Below are 23714 nucleotides of genomic sequence, written 5' to 3'. Positions count from 1 at the left end.
CTCTGTCCCAGCATTCTGTGTAAAGCTGTGGCAGGCATTTTTGGCTAAAATATTTGCGGCTCGGGATCTCATATCTTGGGTCCAGAGTTTGAATCAACTTTCTGAACCCCTCTTTCTCCACAGTTTGAATCGGTACCATGTCCTTCGCTATGTGATTTGTAATCGCAGCTGTGATGTCTATCCATTTTTTGCTCGTCTTCTCATAGCAAGTACCGGCAGCAAATGATGATATAATTGATTGTTGAGTGCGAGTCTGGCTTGTCTTCGGGCGAGCTCCTGGGCTTACTGTCTCACGCATTCTGGTGCATTGTTCATACTCACGGACATGTATGTTTTTTAAGTGATTGAACAGGTTGGTCGTGTTTCCACCTTTTGCTAAGACAACACGACGACACAACTTGCATAGGGTAGTGTTTTGGTCGGGGTCGGAGATTTTAAAGCCAAACCAGTTCCAAACAACAGAGGTGCCCCCTTTCTTCTTAACCAATTTATCCTCCTGCTCTTGAGCAACATCAATTTCTGTGTTTTCGCTCATCCTGGATTGTAAAGTTTTCCCCCAATAGTTAACCTGCCTCCTAACTGCAGCTGCCTGCACACTTCTTTGTTGCTAGCACTACATGCGTGCAACAAGTGCATGCGACGTGCGCTCATAAAAATAGGTCAACATATTAACATACATTCTTTTATTCGTAAGAACCAAGAAAGGTTGGATAAAAAAAAAAAAAAAAAGATGTAGCTACTTAGTACTATCACTCAGTTGAAATTTGGAACAAAAAAATATTGATGCAAAATTCGAATTTATGAATTCTGAATAAATCGCGGTATCCATGATATTGCTAAATCCATATCATGGCGCGGCACAATACCGGTTTTTACTATCAAACCGGTATATCGCCCACTCCTAGTGTGGAGTACAGAGATGAGGTTGTCATTCAAAAATCATGTTAAACACTGTTATTTACATTTACATTTTAGTCATTTAGCAGACGCTCTTATCCAGAGCGACTTACAGTTAGTGCATACATTTTTTATTATTTTTTCATACTGGCCCCCCATGGGAATCGAACCCACAACCCTGGCGTTGCAAACGCCATGCTCTACCAACTGAGCTACATCCCTGCCGGCCATTCCCTCCCCTAACCTGGACGACGCTGGGCCAATTGTGCGCCGCCCCATGGGTCTCCCGGTCGCGGCCGGCTACGACAGAGCCTGGATACGAACCAGGATCTCTAGTGGCACAGCTAGCACTGCGATGCAGTGCCTTAGACCACTGCGCCACTCGGGAGTTATTGCACACAGTCCATGCAACTTATTATGTGTCTTGTTAATCACATGTTTACTCCTGAACTTACTTAGGCTTGCCATAACAAAGGGGTTGAATATGTATTGACATTTCAGCTTTTCATTTTTAATTAATTTGTAAAAATGTCTACAAATGTAATTCCACTTTCATATTATGGGGTATTGTGTGTAGGCCTGTGATACACAATCTCAATTTAATCCATTTTAAATGTGAAGTCAAGGGGTGTGAATACTTTCTGAAGGCACTGTGTGTGTGTGTGTATATATGTATATATATATATATATATATATATATATATATATATATATATATATATATACATACATATACTGCTCAAAAAAATAAAGGGAACACTAAAATAACACATCCTAGATCTGAATGAATGAAATAATCTTATTAAATACTTTTTTCTTTACATAGTTGAATGTGCTGACAACAAAATCACACAAAAATTATCAATGGAAATCAAATTAATCAACCCTTGGAGGTCTGGATTTGGAGTCACCCTCAAAATTAAAGTGGAAAACCACACTACAGGCTGATCCAACTTTGATGTAATGTCCTTAAAACAAGTCAAAATGAGGCTCAGTAGTGTGTGTGGCCTCCACGTGCCTGTATGACCTCCCTACAACGCCTGGGCATGCTCCTGATGAGGTGGCGGATGGTCTCCTGAGGGATCTCCTCCCAGACCTGGACTAAAGCATCCGCCAACTCCTGGACAGTATGTGGTGCAACGTGGCGTTGGTGGATGGAGCGAGACATGATGTGCTCAATTGGATTCAGGTCTGGGGAACGGGCGGGCCAGTCCATAGCATCAATGCCTTCCTCTTGCAGGAACTGCTGACACACTCCAGCCACATGAGATCTAGCATTGTCTTGCATTAGGAGGAACCCAGGGCCAACCGCACCAGCATATGGTCTCACAAGGGGTCTGAGGATCTCATCTCGGTACCTAATGGCAGTCAGGCTACCTCTGGCGAGCACATGGAGGGCTGTGCGGCCCCCCAAAGAAATGCCACCCCACACCATGACTGACCCACCGCCAAACCGGTCATGCTGGAGGATGTTGCAGGCAGCAGAACGTTCTCCACGGCGTCTCCAGACTCTGTCACGTCTGTCACGTGCTCAGTGTGAACCTGCTTTCATCTGTGAAGAGCACAGGGCGCCAGTGGCGAATTTGCCAATCTTGGTGTTCTCTGGCAAATGCCAAACGTCCTGCACGGTGTTGGGCTGTAAGCACAACCCCCACCTGTGGACGTCGGGCCCTCATACCACCCTCATGGAGTCTGTTTCTGACCATTTGAGCAGACACATGCACATTTGTGGCCTGCTGGAGGTCATTTTGCAGGGCTCTGGCAGTGCTCCTCCTGCTCCTCCTTGCACAAAGGCGGAGGTAGCGGTCCTGCTGCTGGGTTGTTGCCCTCCTACGGCCTCCTCCACGTCTCCTGATGTACTGGCCTGTCTCCTGGTAGCGCCTCCATGCTCTGGACACTACGCTGACAGACACAGCAAACCTTCTTGCCACAGCTCGCATTGATGTGCCATCCTGGATGAGCTGCACTACCTGAGCCACTTGTGTGGGTTGTAGACTCCGTCTCATGCTACCACTAGAGTGAAAGCACCGCCAGCATTCAAAAGTGACCAAAACATCAGCCAGGAAGCATAAGAACTGAGAAGTGGTCTGTGGTCACCACCTGCAAAACCAGTCCTTTATTGGGGGTGTCTTGCGAATTGCCTATAATTTCCACCTGTTGTCTATTCCATTTGCACAACAGCATGTGAAATGTATTGTCAATCAGTGTTGCTTCCTAAGTGGACAGTTTGATTTCACAGAAGTGTGATTGACTTGCAGTTACATTGTGTTGTTTAATTGTTCCCTTTATTTTTTTGAGCAGTGTGTGTGTATATATATATATATATATATCTCACACAGTACCAGTCAAAAGTTTGGACACACCTACTCATTCAAGGGGTTTTCTTTATTTTTACTATTTTCTACATTGTAGAATAATAGTGAAGACCTCAAAACTATGAATTGTGTAGTAACAAAAAAAATGTTAAACAAATCAAAAAATATTTTATATTTGAGATTCTTCAAATAGCCACCCTTTGCCTTTATGACAGCTTTGCACACTCTTGGTATTCTCTCAACCAGCTTCACCAGGAATGCTTTTCCAACAATCTTGAAGGAGTTCCCACATGCTGAGCACTTGTTGACTGCTTTTCCTTCACTCTGCTGTCCGACTCATGCCAAACCATCTCAATTTGGTTGAGGTTGGGGGATTGTGGAGGCCAGGTCATCTGATGCAGCACTCCATCACTCTCCTTCTTGGTAAAATAGCCCTTACACAGCCTGGAGGTTTGTTGGGTCATTGTCCTGTTGAAAAACAAATGATAGTCCCACTAAGCCCAAACCAGATGGAATGGCGTAGCAAAGCATCCCCACACCATAACACCTCCTCCTCCTCCATGCTTTACGGTGGGAACTACACATGCAGAGACCTTCCGTTCACCCACACCGTGTCTCACAAAGACACGGCGGTTGGAACCAAAAATCTCCAATTTGGACTCCAGACCAAAAGACAGATTTCCACCTGTCTAATGCCCATTGCTCGTGTTTCTTGACACAAGCAGGTCTCTTCTTCTTATTGGTGTCCTTTTAGTAGTGGTTTCTTTGCAGCAATTCGACCATGAAGGCCTGATTCACGCAGTCTACTCTGAACAGTTGATGTTGAGATGTGTCTGTGACATTAACTCTGTGAAGCATTTATTTTGGCTGCAATTTGAGGCTGGTATCTCTAATGAACTTATCCTCCTGATGTACTGGCCTGTCTCCTGGTAGCGCCTCCATGCTCTGGACACTACGCTGACAGACACAGCAAACCTTCTTGCCACAGCTCGCATTGATGTGCCATCCTGGATGAGCTGCACTACCTGAGCCACTTGTGTGGGTTGTAGACTCCGTCTCATGCTACCACTAGAGTGAAAGCACCGCCAGCATTCAAAAGTGACCAAAACATCAGCCAGGAAGCATAAGAACTGAGAAGTGGTCTGTGGTCACCACCTGCAAAACCAGTCCTTTATTGGGGGTGTCTTGCGAATTGCCTATAATTTCCACCTGTTGTCTATTCCATTTGCACAACAGCATGTGAAATGTATTGTCAATCAGTGTTGCTTCCTAAGTGGACAGTTTGATTTCACAGAAGTGTGATTGACTTGCAGTTACATTGTGTTGTTTAATTGTTCCCTTTATTTTTTTGAGCAGTGTGTGTGTATATATATATATATATATCTCACACAGTACCAGTCAAAAGTTTGGACACACCTACTCATTCAAGGGGTTTTCTTTATTTTTACTATTTTCTACATTGTAGAATAATAGTGAAGACCTCAAAACTATGAATTGTGTAGTAACAAAAAAAATGTTAAACAAATCAAAAAATATTTTATATTTGAGATTCTTCAAATAGCCACCCTTTGCCTTTATGACAGCTTTGCACACTCTTGGTATTCTCTCAACCAGCTTCACCAGGAATGCTTTTCCAACAATCTTGAAGGAGTTCCCACATGCTGAGCACTTGTTGACTGCTTTTCCTTCACTCTGCTGTCCGACTCATGCCAAACCATCTCAATTTGGTTGAGGTTGGGGGATTGTGGAGGCCAGGTCATCTGATGCAGCACTCCATCACTCTCCTTCTTGGTAAAATAGCCCTTACACAGCCTGGAGGTTTGTTGGGTCATTGTCCTGTTGAAAAACAAATGATAGTCCCACTAAGCCCAAACCAGATGGAATGGCGTAGCAAAGCATCCCCACACCATAACACCTCCTCCTCCTCCATGCTTTACGGTGGGAACTACACATGCAGAGACCTTCCGTTCACCCACACCGTGTCTCACAAAGACACGGCGGTTGGAACCAAAAATCTCCAATTTGGACTCCAGACCAAAAGACAGATTTCCACCTGTCTAATGCCCATTGCTCGTGTTTCTTGACACAAGCAGGTCTCTTCTTCTTATTGGTGTCCTTTTAGTAGTGGTTTCTTTGCAGCAATTCGACCATGAAGGCCTGATTCACGCAGTCTACTCTGAACAGTTGATGTTGAGATGTGTCTGTGACATTAACTCTGTGAAGCATTTATTTTGGCTGCAATTTGAGGCTGGTATCTCTAATGAACTTATCCTCTGCAGCAGAGGTAACTCTGGGTCTTCCATTCCTGTGGTGGTTCTCATGACGGCCCGTTTCACCATAGCGTTTGATGGTTTTTGCGACTGCACTTGAAGAAACGTTCAAAGTTCTTGAAATGATCCGTATTGACTGACCTTCATGTCTTAAAGTAATGATGGACTGTCGTTTCTCTTTGCTTATCTGAGCTGGTCTTGCCATAATATGGACTTGGTCACCAAACTGTCATCAAGGCAAGGGGTGGCTATTTGAAGAATCTCAAATATAAAATATTTATTTTTTGATTTGTTTAACACTTTTTTTGGTTACTACATGATTCCATATGTGTTATTTTATAGTTTGATGTCTTCACTATTATTCTACAATGTAAAAATAAAGAAAAACCCTTGAATGAGTAGGTGTTTTTTAAACTTTTGACTGGTGTGTATATGTACAGTGAGGGGGGAAAAGTATTTGATCCCCTGCTGATTTTGTACGTTTGCCCACTGACAAAGACATGATCAGTCTATAATTTTAATGGTAGGTTTATTTGAACAGTGAGAGACAGAATAACAACAAAAAAATCCAGAAAAACGCATGTCAAAAATGTTATAAATTGATTTGCATTTGAATGAGGGAAATAAGTATTTGACCCCTCTGCAAAACATGACTTAGTACTTGGTGGCAAAACCCTTGTTGGCAATCACAGAGGTCAAACGTTTCTTGTAGTTGGCCACCAGGTTTGCACACATCTCAGGAGGGATTTTTCCTCTTTGCAGATGTTCTCCAAGTCATTAAGGTTTCGAGGCTGACGTTTGGCAACTCGAACCTTCAGCTCCCTCCACAGATTTTCTATGGGATTAAGGTCTGGAGACTGGCTAGGCCACTCCAGGACCTTAATGTGCTTCTTCTTGTGCCACTCCTTTGTTGCCTTGGCCGTGTGTTTTGGGTCATTGTCATGCTGGAATACCCATCCATGACCCATTTTCAATGCCCTGGCTGAGGGAAGGAGGTTCTCACCCGGTACATGGCCCCGTCCATCGTCTCTTTGATGCGGTGAAGTTGTCCTGTCCCCTTAGCAGAAAAACACCCCCAAAGCATAATGTTTCCACCTCCATGTTTGACGGTAGGGATGGTGTTCTTGGGGTCATAGGCAGCATTATTCCTCCTCCTCCAAACACGGCGAGTTGAGTTTATGCCAAAGAGCTCCATTTTGGTCTCATCTGACCACAACACTTTCACCCAGTTCTCCTCTGAATCATTCAGATGTTCATTGGCAAACTTCAGACGGCCCTGTATATGTGCTTTCTTGAGCAGGGGGACCTTGCAGGCGCTGCAGGATTTCAGTCCTTCACGGCGTAGTGTGTTACCAATTGTTTTCTTGGTGACTATGGTCCCAGCTGTCTTGAGATCATTGACAAGATCCTTGTAGATCTGGGCTGATTCCTCACCGTTCTCATGATCATTGCAACTCCACGAGGTGAGATCTTGCATGGAGCCCCAGGCCGAGGGAGATTGACAGTTATTTTGTGTTTCTTCCATTTACGAATAATCGCACCAACTGTTGTCACCTTCTCACCAAGCTGCTTGGCGATGGTCTTGTAGCCCATTCCAGCCTTGTGTAGGTCTACAATCTTGTCCCTGACATCCTTGGAGAGCTCTTTGGTCTTGGCCATGGTGGAGAGTTTGGAATCTGATCGATTGCTTCTGTGGACAGGTGTCTTTTATACAGGTAACTAACTGAGATTAGGAGCACTCTCTTTAAGAGTGTGCTCCTAATCTCAGCTCGTTACCTGTATAAAAGACACCTGGGAGCCAGAAATCTTTCTGATTGAGAGGGGGTCAAATACTTATTTCCCTAATTAAAATGCAAATCAATTTATAACATTTTTGACATTTGTTTTTCTGGATTTTCTTGTTGTTATTCTGTCTCTCACTGTTCAAATAAACCTACCATTAATACTATAGACTGATCATTTCTTTGTCAGTGGGCAAACTTACAAAATCAGCAGGGGATCAAATACTTTTTTCCCTCTGTGTGTGTATATATATATATTTTTTTTACTGTTATGACGGTTATTTTATTTTCATGACGGTCTTCATCCATAACTGTCGGTTACACAGTAATTGTGCCAGTCCTAGCTTTTCCATGCAGGTCAATTTTTCACTCTATTTTCTTATTTGTCTTTATTAATATTTTATATATTTTTTGGTATTTTACCCCCTTTTCTCCCCAATTTTGTGGTATCCAATTGGTAGTTAGTCTTGTCCAATCGCTACATCTCCCGTACGGTCACGGGAGAGGCGAAGGTCGAGAGTCGTGCATCCTCCGAAACACAACCCAACCTAGCCGCACTGCTTCTTGACACAGTGCCCGCTTAACCCGGAAGCCAGCCACACCAATGTGCCAGAGGAAACACTGTACACCTGGCGACTGAGTCAGCGTGCACTGCGCCCGGCCCGCCACAGTAGTCTCTAGTGCGCGATGGGACAAGGACATCCCCTACCCTGGACGGCGCTGGGCCAATTGTGCGCCGCCACCTGGGTCTCCCGGTTGCAGCTGGCTGCGACAGAGCCTGGAATCGAATCAGGATCTCTAGTGGCACAGCTAGCACTGCGATACAGTACCTTAGACCACTGCGCTACTCGGGAGGCCCTAGAATTTGTCACTCTTGTCACAAAATTGCAAGCAGTCTTAGCTCTAAAGAACACCTTGGATCACTTGTTACTGGTGAGACATTTTTGGTACTTTGGGTGTGGTGGGGAGGGTTATTACTACAGAGGACCACTCCTTCTTCAGCCCACTGGCCTTCCTTCAGAGTCAGTACAGAGCTATGGGTGTCTAATGAGAAACCCAATCAGGTGGTTTCCTGACCTCTCGCTTATAACATACTCTCACACACACACACACACCTCAACCGTACATATTGGCACACTCTCTCAAGCAGTGATATGAGACATTTAGATGGTTTCCCGACCCAACATACTTCATATGTGCTTGTACAGTCTCTCAGTTTCTCGACTTCAGCAGTAATGGTGTGTGTGAGTAGTCCATGTGAGTATAGTTTATGTTAACCCCTCGCCCCCCCCCCTCCTCCTCTGTGTGTCTCCAGTCCAGCAGCCCCATGGTAGTGCAGCAGCAGCTGCGGCCCAGCAGGGAGGCTATGAGATCCCGGCCCGCCTCAGGACCCTTCACAACCTGGTGATCCAGTACGCCTCCCAGGGCCGCTACGAGGTGGCCGTGCCCCTCTGCAAACAGGCCTTGGAGGACCTGGAGAAGACCTCCGGACACGACCACCCTGACGTGGCCACCATGCTCAACATCCTGGCCTTGGTCTACAGGTCAGCCTGGGGAAGGGGCTCTGGGGTGGGGAGGTGGGCCGGGGTGGTTTGTATTGGCTGTGGATCAATTATAGTCAAATATACACTGAGTGTACAAAACATTAGGAACACCTTCCTAATATTGAGTTGAATATATGATCCCTCAGAACAGCCTCAATTCGACGGGGCATGGGCTCTACAAGATGTCGAAAGCGTTCCACAGGGATGCTGGCCCATGTTGACGCCAATGCTTCCCACAGTTGTGTCAAGTTGGCTGGATGTCCTTTGGGTGGTAGTCCATCCTTGATACACATGGGAAACTGTTCATTGTGAAAAACCCAGCAGCGTTGCAGTTCTTGACACACTGAAAGGCACTTCAATCTTTTGTCTTGCCCATTCACCCTCTGAATGGCACACAAACATAATCCATGTCTCAATTGTCTCAAGGTTTAAAAAGTCCTTATTTAACCGGTCTCCTACCTTTCATCTACACTGATTGAAGTGGATTTAACAGGTGACATCAATAAGGGATCATAGCTTTCACCTGGATTTACCTGGTCAGTCTGTCATTCCTAATGTTTTGTACACTCTGTGTATGTTTGATCCTGATTGGATAAGATATCAGCTTGTCAGCTTGTATAGTAAGAATTGTCAGCTGCTAGTTCTAGGAAATGGGAATAATCATTGATTGCATTGCATGTTTTTAAACCTGGCAATAATTGCTATGGGGCTATCCAAGACAAAACATCCGTCCATAACAAAGGGTTGTGTTGGACAAAATGGTTGTTTATGTGGGGAGAGACTTGGTCCCATTGTTGAGAAACCATGGTTATGATCCCCAATGTTGTCAGACTTGTTCTTGAGACCCTGTGGCAGTGATGTAGTCAAGTCACTAAACCTTGAGTCCGAGTCGAGTCTGTAGTGTCCGAGTCCTTTATACTTGAGTCCCTTGGTAGTGCTAAAAGTAGCTTTCCAACCATTTTTTAAGCAAAATGTCATTACACTGTTGCACATTTGTAAGGCTAAATAGATCATACAGCTATCTAACATTTGCTGTTGTAGCTAGTATGTTGAATTATGCAAAAGATAGATTTTCCGACAACAAAGTCACAACTGGTCGAGTCATGAGTCAGGAAAATCACGACTTTAGTCTGAGTGAAGTCCGAGTCCTGGACTCGAGTTCTATGGTGGTAAAAGACCTCATTGTCAGAGAAACCACGGTAACATGCCCCATGAGTTCTCTCCGTCTTTCTCTCTCCTCTATCAGGGACCAGAACAAATACAAAGAGGCAGCCAACCTGCTGAATGACGCTCTGGCGATCAGGGAGAAGACTCTGGGCAGGGACCATCCAGCGGTGAGTATGGTTTCTCATCAATCTGTGTCTCAGCAGTATTTCTGTAACCAGCCAGCCAGGAAGGTCCACTAACTGTCGACCTCAACAGGCTTGTGTCTCTGACGCTCCCTGGACCACCAGTCCCCTCAGTGCAGACTCAGAGCAGCAGAGGTTAGGCTCTCTATCACCCCCTCCATGTATGTCACATGTGGGCACCAGACCACCCTAGTCTAAATCAAAGGTCACTGTGGGCCCCTCTTGGGTCTGAATGTGGTGGAGATTCATCCTGCTGATTGGGATATAATTACATAGCAGTAATCACTTCCTGTTTCCCCTCTGTCTTCCTCTCATCGGTCGGTCACGCCTCTAATTGGTTAAATTCACCAGATCAATTGCACTCTGCTGCCATGGTTGAGTCTTGTGGACACTCAATACTACATGCACGGGCACAGATGATTAAGGCTGTCCTAAGCGTGTTTTCTTTCTATTACTGATTTTGTGTGTGTGTGTGTGTGTGTCAGGTGGCTGCTACACTCAACAACCTGGCCGTGCTCTACGGGAAACGGGGGAAGTACAAAGAGGCGGAGCCACTTTGCAAGCGGGCTCTGGAGATCCGGGAGAAGGTGGGTCAGAGGGCGCTGGTCACCACAAGTCATTGTGGGTATGGAGTGCTAACACTGCAGAACGATCCTGATTCCTGCTCCTCTCCAAATATATCTTGCTCAAGTTTCAAAGGACTTTGCTGTTCTTTCGAAAGTTTTCCTCTTAGTTAAACATAACTTTTAAAACGTATTTTCTGTGTATATGTTCTCCCCTGCATTCGCCCCCTCGTCTCCCAAGCCTCCCTAAAGCTTTGTGTTGTTCAAAGAGGAACTTTGACTTTGGAGAGAGTTAAGTCCTGGGAGGGTTCATTATTTTTGGCTGCACAAAATGGGATGCTTATAAAGGAGAAACTCAGCAGTCCTGGAAATGCAAAGTGCAGTCTCTCTATTTATCCATCTCCCTTTCTGTTTCACGCTCTCCCTCTCGCTCTCTCCCTCTGTGCTGAGAATGACATGTCGACTCCCTCTGTGATGTCGACCGTCTCTCTGCTAGAGCTTCTTAAACTGATGATAAAGCTCTCTCTTGAGCTTAGAGATTTGCCACCCAGCTTTCGGCAACAGAGGAAGGAAGAAGGCTTTGCTGATGCCGGAGGAATTTTCCTGCAGTTCTCTCTCTTTTTATAGCAAGTGCTTTTCCCACTGTGTGAGCTGCCTCAGTCCTTGGTTTATCCCTAGGGATGAAGATCCGAAGGAGGAGGAGGGAGGGTGTCTCTACAAAGTTCCCCAGTAACAGGCACTAACCTGGTCTCGAGTTCAAAAGTATCACTCTCCTCAATAAAACTCTATCAATATATCACCCAGACCTAGCAGTTTTTTCCTTTTTGAAATCCTATACTTCTAATGATGTTAACAGTAAATTGATCATTCTGACAGAAACCATCAATCAGAGTAGAGCTGGGTGATATGGACAAAAATCTGTATCGCAATAAATTGCCTGAATTGATGCAATAAAGATAAACAGAAAAATAAGTTTATAACATTAATCTGCACCACGTTATTTTTTAAATGATCCTTTAAACTACTACTACTACTAGTTTGATGGTTGTAGCCATCAATTATCCCATTAACAATCACCTATATTAGTAAACGTATTTCTTTTAAAAATGTCTCTAGTATAGGCTACTTATCGTAATGAACGATATCAGCAAAATGCCTTCAATAAGTGATCATTATGGTCGGTATCGATAATTTTTGGTTTATCGTCCCAGGTCTAAATCAGAGAGACTACCTCCTAATCAGCAAGCCTCTCCAACCCAGCCCTCTGTCACTCACTGCATAGAGGGGAAGGAAGATAATTATTTCCCTGCTAATGAGCAGTGAGCCTCTCACTCCTAACTCCCTGTCTCTGTGTGTGTCTCTCTCTCAGTGAGTCAGTCAGACAGACAGAGTTAGCCCTCAGCTCCGTTCTCCGTCCTCACCCAACCTCTTCTCTAGCTCTGCTCTGACTTCAGCCTCCTATCTAATGGTCCAGCCAGCACACATAAAGGACCTAACTGAGATTAATATCCTATCCAAAGTAATGGTCTCTTTTTGTTGTTATGAACCCTCCCTTTTCATCCTTTCACTTTGAGATGGTTTGATTATCATGAACCATTATTGCTTTATTACTCACTGTTTTGTTATATTAACATGGCCTCCGCCCATCTTCTCCTGCCCAGGTTCTGGGTAAGGATCACCCGGATGTGGCCAAGCAGCTGAACAACCTGGCCCTGTTGTGTCAGAACCAGGGCAAGTATGAGGAGGTGGAGTACTACTACCAGCGGGCCCTGGAGATCTACCAGACCAAACTGGGCCCTGACGACCCCAACGTGGCCAAGACCAAGAACAACCTGGTGAGAGGGTCACACAGGGGTTAGGAGATCACTGACTTGGAATGAATACTGCACATTTAGAATGAGTTATGAGAAGAAGAGTTTCAAACTTTTTGAAGGTCACATTCTTACATTCAGTCTCTATTTCTCTCACAGGCGTCCTGTTACCTGAAGCAGGGGAAGTTCAAGCAGGCTGAAACTCTGTACAAAGAGATCCTTACCCGCGCACATGAGAGGGAGTTTGGCTCTGTAGACGGTAAGACACACACACACACACTAATCAAGTATCATCTGTCATTTGATGTAAAGGTTCATGTTTTCAGGCCGCTGTCATCATTTTAGTGGAAATGCTTCTGAAAACAACAATGACCTTTCAGTTGAATGCTCTAATGGTTTGAGCCAGACCATACCCTGCTGTCTGCCTGACTGCCTGAATGTCAGTCAATATATTTTTGCACCTGCATGTGTCTGATGGTTGTTTGTCTCTGACTCTGCAGATAAGAACAAACCCATTTGGATGCATGCGGAGGAGAGAGAGGAACAGAGCAAGGTGAGAGAGTGTCTGAGTGTGTGTGATGGATGGATGATAGAGTCCACTTTCACTAAGGGCCATGGTATTAGTCACTGCTGATGCTGTGGATTAACTTTCACAACTGACAGGGGAAAGTGTTTCAGTCACGGTATGGAAGGCTTATCGATTTAGACGGCTGAAGAAGAAATCGTGACCGACCGTAATCTCTCAATTTACCACCACTAAACACTCTAAGCACTGTCATGTCTTTTGGGGGCGCATTAACAATTTCATATTTTCATATCTGATGTCATCCAAATTTCCTTTCACGGTTCCGTGTCATTTGTCAAGAATTAGCTGGAATATTTAGGCTATTAATTAATTAATGACCAATCATTTTACTATGGTGGTGGATTTCTGTCATTAGTGTTTGAAGTTCTTAAATCCTGACAACTGATGGATGTGGTGGTTCTTCTCTTCTCTAGGGAAAGCAGCAGGACGGCTCCCCGTTCGGAGAGTATGGAGGCTGGTACAAAGCCTGTAAAGTAGACAGGTCAGTATTAAGTATGGAAACTCACCACTATAGTGGTATGCCTATGGACCTGTATGTGATCACATTAGTTCATGATGCGTTTCTAATATCTGTCCACCAGCCCTACAGTGACCACCACCCTGAAGAACCTGGGCGCCCTCTACAGGCGGCAGGGTAAATTAGAGGCGGCAGAGACCCTAGAGGAAGCCGCCATGCGCTCCAGAAAACAGGTGTGACCACTGTCCTCTTCTGCCACTCACCTGCCTGAATAATAGATTTGCCAGCCCGGGGTAATATGAAACTGGATGTGAACACACTGTAGGAGTATCATTGGTCCAGCTGCCTTAACTGAAATACTAGCAGGTCCTGCTTTTCATCTGTTGTAAACAAATCCATAACAAAATCAAACACATGATGCGGAGTTAATCACTGAGAATGTTTTTTTCTGTCTTTGTCGTCATTGTACGTGTTTATTTGGTTGATAATGTGTTTGTTAATGTTTGTGTGGGTGTTTCCTGTCCACATGGCCAGGGTCTGGACACGGTGCACAAGCAGCGTGTGGCGGATGTTCTGAGCGAGCCAGAGGCGCGGGAGAAGCAGTGGAGCCGCGAGAGCCTGACCTCCGACGCCACAGTCAAGTACGAGAGTGGCCCGGACGGGGGCGAGGAAGTGAGTATGAGCGTGGAGTGGAACGGGGTAAGTACAGTACATTGCCCAGGCCACACAGAGAGTAGGGAGGGGTACAGACACACCCCTTAAATCCTCCTAGAGAAAAGCCCAGTTGGGATGGAAAATAGTTGATATGATTGGCTTTGTGATTAATATCTCCTCTGATTTCTCTATTTGCCTTGAAAACATCTCTAGAAATGATCAATGTTAAGATTATGCATTATAATTGATGATTTCTTTAAGCTACTAATGAGCAGTGAACAGTGGCTTCAGTCAAGGAGGATATTACGGAACATTTAAAGTTATTTCTTACCTACTCTTAAAGTGCATATCCTCTATAACTTGTAAATGATTTGATGAGGACTGAGTTGCCAGTGGTAACCTTGGTGGTAACTGTCCTAGATTCTGTATGACTCCATATTATTTGTGTGATAGCTGAAGTTATAATGCTGATTGACTGTCTGCCTAGTTTGAAGTTATAATCACATCCTCAGTTCTACACTAATGCTTCTAGTCTACACTGATGCTTCTAGTCCTCAACTAACACTGAGAGAACACTCCAGCTGCTTAGATAATAATGATTACTTCTCAGACCCTTGTGCCAGCAAGTTACTGTGTCTAGTATAGAAGCCATATGTTTTCTGTGGTTCTATTTTGTTTTCAGCAAACAGTATTTTGCACACAACGAACACTTCCTTTCCATGCAGTAGTCTTACAACTTTATGCTATTCCCACTGGCTCTATCCGATTACTGCAGTAAAGTCCTCTTGGTCATGGCATATGTTTGCAAACCACACAACACTCTCTGCTGTAGTCTGCTATTCAGAACTGTCCTGCCCCCGTAGCAACAGTAGCCATAGTGCCCAAGACAACCAATCAGCATCTCCTCCTTGGAGTCCCCTGCCTGCCTGGTCTGCCCTCAGCTCAAGGCTCCGGGGAGACTGGGCTCAGGCAACTGTGTTCTCTACTGTACTGCTCACCTATTGGACTGTCTCAGTCAGACACTAACCTGTGTGTTAAACAACACCTCTGTCGCCATGGTGACTCATTCATGTTCTCATCACTACTGATGCATTAGGGCTCTGTACTGTACATCTTCAGTGTCCCTCTGACACTTTCATCATGTGTGTTTACTGTACTGTCTGTACTGTATGTGCCTCTCCTGCCCATTGGTTGCTGCTTAGATGTGTGTGCTCAGACACAGTATGTGTTTGTGTGAACTGTACAGCTCTATCCTCTGTCAGACACACATAATACATACTGGGAAGGATGGATGGACATACTTATATGTATGCTGATTGTGATACAGTACCCCTGCTTTCTTTTTCTCTGCATCCAGTGGCAGATTATTAACAGCCAGAGTGGTAGGACAGCATTCAACCTGTACAACCCGTCCCATTATTCTAGCTGATTCCGAGTGTCTATTTACTGTCTGCATCCCCTTGTCTGTGCATGCTGTGCTGTGGTGGGCTAACCTGTTGTTTCCTCTCTCAGTTAAACCTGGACTACTGTGTGCAACTATGATTTAGCTGTTCTCCAGACACAGTATCTCTCCAAGATTATCCCATTCTACTCTTCCTCAGTTCTGCTTTGTTTGGTGTTTTCTCACCCACTTTAGTCCTATTTTCCATTTGTTTGTCTTCTTTTTGAGGTTTTCCTGATTTTGATTTACCCATGGGTGAGCCTCAGGTCCTCTGGACTTGGCAGTGGAAAATGGCTGATGGCTTTGTACAGGGAATTTACTGTTTATTATAGAAACCCAACTGGGTTAGAACACACAGGCAGTAGTTTAATTTTATTTTGGGGTTAGAGTCACGTTGGTTGTTTTGTGGATTAATTTTACAGTTTTTTTTAGATTTGACTGAATTGAGCCTGTTATATTCATTAACTATAGTTTTGTTTATTTGGTTGCTTATAGTTTCCTTTGCCCTATAACGCTCCTTAGCTGTTGCTAATGTTGGGTGCTGATGCCTTCTGCAGTTGTAAAGCACTGCCACAGCCCTACCTGGATAAATACTGTCTCTGTAGGGGAAACGCTACTGTCTGTCTGACTTGCTCTGGTTTCCTTCTCTCCCTCCTTTTCTCTCCCTTTCCCCATCTCACTCTACCTCATCTTCATCTCTGGTTTTCAATACCCTCTTCTGCCTCTCTTGGTATTCCTTTAATTTGTCTACCTCTCTCTGTTTCTCTTTCTTTTTTTATCTCTCTCTTCACCTTGTCTGACTGGCAGGCATAATTCCAGATGCCTTGTTGTGCTTCTAAGTACTTGTCTTCTGCATGACGGATGCCAGCTCGCCTGCCACCCCTCCAGCTTTGCAGTTGTGTCCTGTCTTCAGACTCTGGTCCCCTTCTCTCCTCCTCTGGGCTGTCTGTCCGGTGACTCTACAGGGCCACACTGGGCCAAACTGTCCCCAGCTCTATCCTCCTATCCACTGTCAATGGGACCAGGGGACAGGGGGGCTGGGCTCTATGTCTCAGAACCAAACCAAGCCACTCCTGCCTCCTGCCATTACCTTATCTTACTCTTTGCTGTACTTAAATACTCTGTCTCCTCACTCTATCTGTTCTATCTATCTCTCAGTATGGTGTGTGGTGTTGAGTTTCCAGCATTTACTAGAAGTGATGATGCATAACAGACTGCTTTTGCTCGTAGTGATCTAACTAACAGACTGTAAATACTATGAGTTGGTGGCATGATCATCATACTGTATGCTCCCTCAGAGCACCATGGTGGCTGTAGGCTGCTGTAGTGTTTGATCCTGTGCTCCATATGGTCCTATTGATGTCAAACGTAACAGTGTTGTAATGTCATGATCAGGAGGGGGTGTCAGAAGACAATGCAGCTCTTGTATACTCTTGTATATACAGAGACGGATGGGGAGCGTAGAGGGTATGGGACAGAGGGGTGGGACATGCCTCGCTCTGCAGTGTGGAATCTGGACACTTCTCTTCATGGCTCCTACTAATCTACTCTGTCCTGTCTGTCTGTGCTTCTTACCGTACTTATCTCTTAACTTCCAATAAAACGTAACTCTTTGCTCACCAACATCTTTGTCTGTAGCCTCTTTGTGTGCTCCCTCTCTTTCTCTCTGCGGGGTCTGTGTGTGTAAAATGGTGTGTGTGTGTGTGTGTGTGTGTGTGTGTAAAACGGTGTGTGTGTGTAAAACGGTGTGTGTGTGTAAAACGGGGCGTGTGTGTGGGTGTGTGTGTGTGTGTGTGTGTGTGTGTGTGTGTGTAAATCTTGGTGGGAGAGATCAACTCCGGGACCATGGTAATGTGACCCCTCCTTCCTTCTTTTCCTTCTCTCCTCCATGTTGGTGTTAGTGGACAGGTCAAAGGTTAGGGGTCAGAGCTATGTGAATAACCGCATAGATTAATAAAGCATGAAAAGCAACATGCCTCATGTTTTTGGGCTAAAACTAGATTATAGAAGAAATTTACATTGCTCTGCTCTGTTGACCCAAGATAACTTTTGTGAGCATAACCTTATAAGATGTTTTTGGAGGGCTTCTCTGATTTCTTCTGAATAGCACACTGATGAGGCCGACATGTTTTGTCTGAACAGAGAGTCTAATCAGATGCACATGCAAAAACAAGCACATGCACAGTCATCACATATGCAGACAGAAGAATTTGCTGAACCAGTTCTCTGTATTTTGATTTGATTGTGCGTGCGCGCTCACATATCTGTACTGAGTATGTGTGCATGTGGGGGGGTGTGCAACTGTGCATGCATGTTTGTCTCTACCGGTGTGTATGCAAGATTGTGTGTGTGTGTGTGTGTGTGTGTGAGAGAGAGAGTAACCATCTGACCTCTCATCAGGACGGTTCCGGCTCTCTGAAGCGGAGCGGCTCCTTCAGTAAACTCCGTGCCTCTATTCGCCGCAGCAGTGAGAAACTGGTCCGCAAGCTGAAGGGCAGCAGCTCACGGGAGTGGGACCCCAAAAACTCTGGGTAACTATCCCCCTCACCTTTGACCCTTCGACCCTTCATGCACATGGGGCCCCTCCTCTCCCCCTCCCTCTACTGGATTGGTGTACTGTCACTAGATCTGACTAGAAAAGACTAGAGGGATCTCTACTCTGCTGTGGGTTAACTCTGGTGTAACTCTGTCCTGTTTGGCACAACTAATGAACCACTGGGGGTTGCACTAACTAACACATTCAAGCGCCTGTTACTTGTGCATTTTCACTTGCATACACTATGAATGCCACATACTGTGACTGGTATAGACTTTCACTGGCTCAATGTCACTCTCTAGAAACAGGGTACTATTCCAGACTACGTTGCCTGTGTGGATATGTCCAGTGTAAGAAGTGCTTTGAGCTAACAGGCAGAGCAAGTCGGGCTGATTCTGAAACTACAGAGGACTCCGACTCCTAGTGCCTCAGTCAGCAGTGAGCTTCTCTATTTAATGTCCTTATAATTTGTATAAAATGTCACATCTGCTTTAAAAAATCAATAATAATAATTGTTTTTCCACAAAATTAGTGCACTAGGTCATTATCACTCCTGAATGAGCGGCAAAAAATACTCACATACCCACAACGCAAAACATCTTCCTGTGGCCTGTGTATACAGAGTACTCTCAATCAGCTGTGATGGACAATCTGGCCTAGAGACAGGACTAAATAGAGAATGGTTAAGAGCTTTAGATGACCACACTACTACTAATTGTCTGTGTTAAAATGCTGTCTGCTTTTCTGCATATGAAAGCCATATTTTATTTATTTTCTTGCCTTACTGTTTTCACAATTTCTTTGCTACATTTTCAGAAGAAGGTGCAAATATCAGTGTTTCTTGGTGAATTTCTGTAATAACTTATTTTTGTCCACATGGGCATTTGGTTTTATTTTAATATTCTAATACATCAATCTATGCTGTGTTTCTATTTATGACTAATGTTTTTATTTATGACTAATAGACTTTTCCAAGTGAATGGTAACTGCATGCCTCATCTGTTTGCTGACATTCTGTTTTCTGACTCATTTTCCTCTCTGCTGGTCTTTCTATCACTCAGATAATTTTAACAGTCCTAACTCTTTATCAATGATGATTTAACCCCATTATGATGACCTCTCTAATCCAGGAGACAGTAGAGCGCTGTATCGATCAATACAAAACAATATTTCCCCCCTTGCAACAGAATTAAATGAATTTGGCACAAAACACTCCTTATTAATCAATTTGTTGTCACACTCTCATTAACTTTAGTTAAGTGTGACCTTTAACCCATATGTTATGATTTAGGTCAGAGAGATGACTATGTATTTGTGTGGGGGCATTGTCTGGGAAAACTAACCCGTGAGTGAGTCTCATTTTTGTTATTAACCCACATACCATCTCCATGGGCAACATGTCCCTCTCCTCACCCCTGACTCTTGACCCCTCAACCCGGCTCTCACTGACACCTCCTTGCATGCCACTGTTCTGGGTGCAGCATGAAGCGAGCCAGCTCACTGGGTGTTCTAAACGTGGTGGACAAGGCTACCGGACACCTCTACCAAGTAAGGAGCCCAACTGTCTCACTCTCGCTCTCCATATTTCATCTGTCCACCTGTGCAGTCATCTCAGAAACTGGTCACTAATGTAATGACTAACATGTTTCTCATTGTGTGCTCACTAATCCATAACCCCTTAGTAACAAAATCACACTAATGAATTTTACGGTAGATATAGGAAATGACACCTTTTGACAGTAGATTTATGTGGCTGTAGTGAGGAAATTAGATTGAAGGTGAACCAGGTATAGTAGTCTGCAACCAGATGATCAACGGCAACCATTCAAAATTCTACTTGCAACGTTCTACATTAATTGACTCCAATGTTAATCCTTTTATAAACTGACTGGTATCAATTGTTCACGAAGATAAATCTGACTGGGTTTATTTGAGAATATGCATCACTGGACCATGGTACCATTCTACATGGTGGGATATTGGTTCTGCCAACCTACCATATGATAAGGGTGTGACTGCAGAATACAGTAGCGCTCCAGATTTCAGCATATTGGCATCTCATTTATATTGTATACCACATTCCCCCAAATACTTCAACAGCAATCAATCATGAACCCTTCATGTGTGTATTCCATATTCAAGCAAAACAGACCTTTTCTCCATGGAAATGTGAAGGATGTTTTGTCTGTGGACCATGTACATTAACTGTTTTTCTTCTCTCTTTAGTTCTACAACCTATTTTGAACCCTATTTCCTCTCTGCTGCCTACTCTAGGAGCGAAATAATCGTCTGAGAATGAGTCGGGACCTGAGTGCCAGCCACACTGACCTGGCGCATTGAAGGTCGGAACTCAGAATGTTCCAGTGGAGAGGTGACAGAGGTCATGGGGTCAGTCTCCTGTAACTGCTACACCCTCCACCCAGGTTAAACCAAACAACCCCCTCCTAAACCATACACAACTGTCCATCTGCTCACTGTACAGATGGCTACAGTACGTAGGTTTCACAATCTCATTGCACTTTGATCTCGTCACTGGTTTGCTTAGAGGGTGTTTTTATTTAAACGTTTTCTCTTTTTTTTTATATCATTGAGCAACATGAGATTAGTTATAATGAACGACAAATGTATAACGCTAATCAAGTGTAAATGCGTGTGTGTGGAAGTAAGTATGCGCCTATATTTTATGGTTGAGTGCTCATATGAGAGAATGTTCTTTTTTTCTTCTTCTGTGTGTGTGGTTGCTTTTTCCTACCTTACCTCCACAGATCTAAATAATAACTTAAATAATTTGGTTTTCACTTGACTGGAATATGTGAGCAGTTCAGGAGGTCCTAGTAGAGGACTTAACTCTGCTGTCTCACCCCCTTTACGTCCAAATGGATGTCCTGTGTGTTCTTATTGAAGTGTTAGCTATGCTTGTTGTATGAAGTTTTATGTTTACATTTGGGTTCTGTAAATTATGGTTTATTTTATTTCTTACGCTGATCTGGGGAATCTTATTTCTTGGTATCAGAGGTCTTGAAACTGATAGCTCTGCCTCTATAGTTTCATGATGTTACTGCAATTGAAGAGACTGCTAAAATGTATGTGAAGTTATGAGGCAGGATCGTTCAGTTGGCACATTAAGTATATGTGGTCGATTTCTCAGGATTGTCACAGAACAGAAGATGGCTAGAGAGGCTAGTTTTGATATACACTGACTGCACTAGATATTTAACACAAGAACCTGTTAAAATCAAATGCAATTTCCAGTAATAGCAGAAAAATATTGTTACAATCTAGAGTAAAAACATTGTTTACCAATTTGTACCAATCTGTTTCTGTATGTTGAATGATGGATAGAGTAAGACTATGTATAAAGAGTGAAATTAAGCTGAAGGACTTGGACTTCATTAGATTAAATATCCAACAAAAAGTTACATGTTTTTATTGCTCTATTATAGGACTTGCTGTCACCAAAGTGAAACGATGTAAATGTGGTGTTCTCAAAACTTTCTAGTTAACGGTTGCTCGTTTCTGGAGTGTGCCTTTTTTTAGGTCCACAGACATGATCCTACTGACCCCTGACACTGGTTTGGGTTGCTTGTTGGGTGGACTGTTAATGTGGGCTGTTGATGGGGATGTGTGATAACGTTCTCTTATGTAAGGAAGGTGACTGTTACATTTGACTTCAGACAGCATAGGACCAGGGACTCTCCTAGTCCATCACCAGGATGACTTAATATGAGGGGTGAAACATCACTAATTAGGGTTAAATTGACAAGACCGGTTATACTGTCCAAGGAACAGGACCTATTTTTATGATAAACAAGCAAGTTGTCATGAGCAGAGTGAACAATGGAGTAGTGAGTAATTTGCTCAGTGAAAACCAGAAATTGTTTTAGAATTTCAAGCAGAGGTCTGTGGTATAGTTTACTGTTTATTGCAGTTTGTTTGCTAAAAAGGTTTTAGTGTCTCATGCAATAACGGAATAGGCTTTTATATGCAGAATGCAGTTGGTCATTAGAAAAACCTAACTTTTTGCTTCCCTATACAAATATATAACACACAATGAAGCATTTCATTAACTTTTGCAAGCTTTTAGCCTTACCTTGTTATGTACAGATTAGATCATACTACTATACAAGTGCAAAGAAATTGATATAAGCACACACTTGTAAGCTTATAATGTGTGTTGGAAGCCCTCATTTCACTGTTGATCAGTTTGTCTGTTAATCATCATTCTATGTTCACTCTGAGTTACTGGAAAGCTGCCACAGTGTCCAATTTATTTACAAAATCACAAATTCAGATAGCTAGACATTGAATTATTGAGCATAATATGTATGATTTTATATCAGAGGCATTCAAGTATACTGTTTTGAGAAAAAATAGGATCCCATTTCTGAAATGTCATCATCCCCTGCCCCTTTGGTTATGACCATATTCTTGTTAGGTCATGGAAATCCCTCTCAAATGCCTGGCTGGTAATTCTGTTTTTTTAAGTCTTTAGTATTTTGCTTGCTGTCAGAACAGTTCACTTTCTAAGTGATTATGGTGAAGAAGTAAATGTATAAATCCTATTCTTAAGCTCAAAGACAGGTGTGGTTAATGATTTGAAACAAGTAATCCTATGAGCAGTGGTAGAATTGCTGCATTTAAGCAAGCAGCCTAAATCTGACCTTTTTTCCACAAATTGGTCTTTTGGCCAATCACATCAGATCTTTTCACAGCAGATATTTTTCTGGGCTGATCTGATTGGTCAAAAGACCAATAAGTAAAACAAATATCAGAATTGGGCTGCCGGTGTAAACGCAGCTTCTGAGTCACTTGAGGTGGTGCACAGAATCTTATGGAGAAGGACAACACGCCCTGAACTAGTGAAACACTGCTGGGAAATCTTCATGATGACATCACCCTATTGTTAGTGTGACACAGTCAATGCACCAGCCTCTCTACTGTCCAAGTGCACTTTTTTTTGTTTGGGGTTGGGCTGGAGTGTGTGTCTGTTTGGGGATGTCCCAGGCTAGACTGGCAATAGGATCCCACAATTGGTAACTACCCAAACTTCCAGCCCCTCTCCCTTAGGATGCCTGCTGTGCTGGCTGGATCCCTTTAGCCTGAACTGTGGTGTTTGAAGTGTTTGTCCTGCAAAAATATATTGTATGGTATAAATTGTATGAATAAAATTATACACATGTTTTTCTTAGTCCCTCTATCATTGCTTGGTCTGATAAATGAGCATGATCACGGAGCAGAGCATGGCAGGGTTGATACACACAGGATAAGTATCATTCTCTCAGCGCCCCCTACTGGATTTTCATTAAATCAATGACTGAAATTCTGTATATGTAATCCATCATACACTTTTCAAAACGGATCTTGTTTTAGGGAATCCAAAATCTTGAATGAGTCTTGAAAAGCAGGTGGAGGGTTTGGGATGAGGTGGCTGGGAGGGCATCAGACGCTTCCCTGAAGTAAGTGTGGTGCCTCCACTCATCTCACTTCGGTCTTTCGGTGGACCCACGCTC

General features: G+C 43.8%; 1 pseudogene across 1 annotated transcript in view; it reads left to right on the top strand.

The window, feature by feature from the left end:
- LOC311145878 (kinesin light chain 1-like) overlaps positions 1 to 23385 on the top strand; it is a 48915-nt pseudogene extending 25530 nt beyond the window's left edge. Inside the window, exons 5-16 of the transcript XR_014615597.1 lie at positions 8579 to 8807; positions 10054 to 10141; positions 10642 to 10743; positions 12381 to 12554; positions 12690 to 12789; positions 13031 to 13083; positions 13530 to 13597; positions 13698 to 13806; positions 14108 to 14272; positions 18069 to 18199; positions 19686 to 19752; positions 20479 to 23385. The product of XR_014615597.1 is annotated as a kinesin light chain 1-like (transcript). The remainder of the gene's footprint in view (positions 1 to 8578; positions 8808 to 10053; positions 10142 to 10641; positions 10744 to 12380; positions 12555 to 12689; positions 12790 to 13030; positions 13084 to 13529; positions 13598 to 13697; positions 13807 to 14107; positions 14273 to 18068; positions 18200 to 19685; positions 19753 to 20478) is intronic.
- The last annotated feature ends 329 nt before the right edge of the window (positions 23386 to 23714 follow it).

Source organism: Coregonus lavaretus (genome assembly GCF_964263955.1).
Source record: "Coregonus lavaretus genome assembly, chromosome: 18".
Classification (NCBI taxonomy): domain Eukaryota; kingdom Metazoa; phylum Chordata; class Actinopteri; order Salmoniformes; family Salmonidae; genus Coregonus; species Coregonus lavaretus.
The sequence above is the reverse complement of the archived record's forward strand: the minus strand, read 5'-3'. Positions and strand labels throughout refer to the sequence as shown.